Raw genomic sequence first — 4,795 nt, 5'->3', positions numbered from 1 at the left:
CTATGCTTTTGGCCAGGGGTGCCAAGTGTGGGACTTTGTATCCCTTACATGTATCAGGGGTATTTGATCATGTTGTTGCAATAACCGAGCAGCCAAGCACTTCTTTGTGGCATTGCAGGTTGGGGCACATGAGCCAGAATAGAATGAAACTCTTATGCCGTTTGGGTTATGTACCGCATTTGAGTTTCTCTGATTTTGAATTTTGTGAGCACTGTCTCTATGGGAAGCAAACTAAATCAGCCCATAAAAGAAGGGGAAAGAAAGAGTTTGAAATGCTTGATTTGGTGCATTCAGACGTATGTGGTCCCATGCCTACACGATCATTAGGCGGGGCTGAATACTATGTGACATTCATTGATGATGCAACTAGGAAAGTGTGGGCTTATGCTATAGCTCGGAAGAGTGATGTGTTCCAGGTATTTCAGAAATGGCTAGCCTTGGTTGAGAATCAGTCAGGTAGAACGCTTAAATGCCTACGGACTAACAATGGTGGAGAGTATCTCTCTCATGACTTTCAGCATTTCTGTGATACTCGTGGGATTAAGAGGGAGCTTACATCCCCTCGTACTCCAGAGCAAAATCCAGTTACAGAAAAGATGAATCGTACCATTCAAGAAAGGTTGCAATGCATGCTTTCCAATGCAAGTCTTTCTGGTGGTTTTTGGGCTGAGGCAATGAAGACTGCAGTGCATGTGATCAATAGATCACCTAGTAAGAGTTTGGATGGTGGTATTCCTGAAGAGGCATGGAGTGGCAAGAAGCCCTCTTACTCTCATTTGCGTATATTTGGGTGTGAGGCATATGCACATGTGCCAAAAGAGCTTCGAAAGAAGCTAGATCCTAAGTCTAGGAAATGCATCTTTCTAGGTTATGATGAAAGTGGAGAAATGGGCTATCGTCTCTGGGATCCAGAAGCAAAGAAGATCATATGCAGCCATGATGTGGTCTTCAATGAGAAGAAGATGCATAAGGCACCCATGAGGGATGTGGAAATGAGGAGAATCACTTTCCAGGATGTGAATCCACCTACATATGTTGATAGACAGCAAGCTGTCCATGCACCAAATGTGCAAGAAATGGTGCCACCAAGTACTCCCACAGGTATACAATCAAGGGTAGATGATGGATCATCTATTGGTGGAAATGATGAGCCAAATGTGGCTGATATGCAGGTGGGACAGCAAGCTGAAATGCCATTGAGAAGATCATCTAGAGTGTCTAGACCGCATGATAGGTTCGTTCCAGGGGTAGACTATGTGATGCTTACTGATTGCAGGGAGCCTTCTTACTACAGAGAGGCTATGATGCATGAGGATCAACGCAAGTGGGAGTATGCTATGCAATCAGAGATGAGTTCACTTATGAAGAATAAGACTTGGGACTTGGTTTCTTTGCCACATGGAAAGAAAGCATTGCCATGTAAATGGGTCTACAAAATGAAGGTCACAGGTGATGATGTGCCTAGGTATAAGGCCCGTTTGGTCGCTAAAGGGTTCAAGCAAGAGAAGGGTGTGGACTTTGATGAGATATTCTCTCCGGTTGTGAAGATGACCACACTTAGATGCATGCTTGGACTAGTGGCATCAGAGGATATGGAGCTTATGCAGATGGATGTCAAGACAGCTTTCTTGCATGGGGATTTGCATGAGGAAATTTACATGGTGCAGCCGGAAGGCTTTGAAGAAAAGGGCAAAGAGCATTTAGTTTGCAAGCTGAAAAAGAGTCTCTATGGTCTTAAGCAAGCGCCTAGAGAATGGTATCAGAAGTTTGATGCTTTCATTCGGTCCCAGGGTTTTAGAAGGAGTGAAATTGATCACTGTCTCTACACTAAAAGGGCTAAGGATAATAGCCTGATAATCTTGGCACTATATGTGGATGATATGCTATTGGCTAGCAAGAATACTTATGAGCTAGATGCATTAAAGGCCAAGTTGCATGAGGCCTTTGATATGAAGGATTTGGGATTTGCAGGTCATATTCTTGGTATGCGCATCACGCGTGATCGGAGTAGGAAACTCCTTTGGCTTTCACAAAAAGAGTATGTTACAAAAGTATTGCAGCGTTTCAATATGGAGGGGGGGAAGGCAGTGAGTACTCCATTGCCTTCATATGTGAAACTGAGTCATACAGATAGTCCCAACTCAGATGAGGAGAGGGCCATGATGGCCAAGGTTCCTTATGCATCAGCGGTTGGGAGTCTTATGTATGCTATGATAGCTACTAGACCAGACATTGCATTTGCAGTGGGAGTTGTTAGCCGGTATATGGCTAATCCAGGAAAGAGGCATTGGGAGGCAGTTAAGTGCATCATGAGGTACATGAAGGGTACCAAGGAGATGTGCATCTGCTTTGGTAAAGGAGACATGCATGTACTTGGGTACACAGATTCAGACTATGCAGGGCATGTGGATAGTAGGAGATCCACTTCTGGTTATGTGTTCACCTTTGCAGGTGGTGCAGTGTCGTGGATGTCTCGTGCACAGAAGTGCGTGGCTTTGTCTACCACAGAGGCTGAGTATGTTGCAGCCACAGAGGGTTGCAAGGAGGCTATATGGCTTGATCGGCTAGTGGGAGATTTGGGGATTCATACAGGTGTACCGACATTGCATAGTGATTCCATGAGTGCTATTCAGCTAGCACGGAATCCGGTCTTTCATGCAAAGACCAAACACATTGAGGTCAGGTACCATTTCATTAGGGAGGTACTTGAGGACAAGCGCATAGAGCTTGTCAAGGTTCATACAGATGATAACCCTACAGATATGCTGACGAAGAGTCTACCTAGTCAGCGGTTTGAGTATTGTCGTGTATTGATGGGCATTGGATAGTATGCTCACTAGTTGTTCTCTCTTAAAGGCACATTGTCCTTTAAGTGGGAGGTTGTGGGGGTTAAAGGTCACTGTGCCTTAACCCCAGTTATGTACAATACTCAAACACATATATAAATGAATGAAAAAAGAAGATTAGGGTGGTTCTGCACCCACCAAACTTGTCTCCCTCTCTCTCTCTCTCTCTCCTTCTTCCATTCTTGCTTCCGTTGAGAGCACTCTCATGTATGTATGTACATGCATATACATACATACATACATACATACAAACATCAAAAGTAAGACCCCATTGGTTTCCCATGTCATGCATTTCCTTGTCTCATGAGCATATGAACAAGCACTTGTGTTCTTTACCTTTCTTTGCAATGGGGGTCTTGATTTTGGGGGGGTATGCCAAAAATTGATCAACAACATTATTTGATGAATATAGTTTTAGTTGATGGAGAAAATGGACATAAAAACCATCTAAATTGGATCTTGCCATTCGATTTGATATATGACATGACCCCATTTGGATATGCAAGTCCAAAGATACGGGGTACTACTTTTAGGGCCTGAATGCCTAAAATAGGCAGCGCGTTAACGCGCTGTCTATTTCATGCATTTAGGCCTCAAAAGTAGGACCCCATTGTGTTGCCAATGGGGTCCTACTTTTGAGGCCTAAATGCATGAAATAGGTAGTGTGTTAACGCGCTGCCTATTTTAGGCATTCAAGCCCTAAAAGTAGGACCCCATATCTTTGGACTTATAAATCCAAATAGGATCATGTCATATATCAAATCGAATGACAAGAACCAATTTAGATGGTTTTCATGTCCATTTTCTCCATATATCAAAATTGTATGCATCAACATATACATATATGCATCAACATATACATATACATATATATATATACATACATACATACATACATACATACATACACACACACATACATACATACATACATACATACATACACACACACACACACACACACACACACACACACACACACACACACACATATATATATAGACACACACACACACACACACACACACATATTATATATATATATATATACACACACACACATATATATATGTATGTATGTATGTATGTACATACACATATATATACATACATACATACATACATATTGATGCATATAGTTTTACTAAATGGGGAAAATAGGCCCCACTCCGATTTTTGTGGAGAGACACAACTAGACAAATAGAGCAAGTCCAAAGGGACACACCCTGGCAAATGGAGATGCCCAGTATGCAATTTTAGCACCAATTTTGGGATGTAAGCTGCACAGTCATGTCCAAAAAAAGTTGTCAATTCTTGCATTAAATGCAGGGTGGTGAATATATCCTATTCCGTCATGGGGCCGGAGAAGACGGAGGCAAAAAATTGAACCTCCAAAAAGACTTCTTTTACTGGTCTATGGGTATCGGCTCTTACTAGTGTTGAGAGTGGAGAAGATAGCTACCATTGGTGTGATATGGGAATCTCCCAGTCTACAATTTTGGCACCAATTTTGGGATGTAAACTACATAGTCAGGTCCAAAAAAGTTGTGTCAATTCTTGCATTAAATGTAGGGTGATGAATATATCCTATTTCATCATGGGGCCTATAGAAGACGGAGGGAAAAAATTGAACCTCCAAAAAGACTTCTTTTACCGGTCTATGGGGCCTAGCTCTTACTAGCATTGAGAATGGACAAAATAGCTACCGCTAGTGTGATATAGGCCCGATATAGGAATCTCCAAGTCTCAAGTTTTGGGGTACATGAAATTAGATCATGCTAACAGTAACTCTAAGAGGTTCCAAAGGCAGGCAACATTCTTCATCATAGCTAACTCAACTGCAAGGCAATGAAAATGCCAGGAGAGTTGCTAGGTAGCATTGATTTTGGGAAGGGATATGATGATACTTTGTTGTGTTATATAGGATAAATATTAATTTCCATTAAATT

The sequence above is a fragment of the Dipteris shenzhenensis genome, chromosome 1, assembly GCF_047967505.1.
Source record: "Dipteris shenzhenensis isolate YYH24624 ecotype China chromosome 1, Dip_SZ_1.0, whole genome shotgun sequence".
Lineage (NCBI taxonomy): Eukaryota > Viridiplantae > Streptophyta > Polypodiopsida > Gleicheniales > Dipteridaceae > Dipteris > Dipteris shenzhenensis.
Note: the sequence above shows the minus strand (reverse complement) of the source record.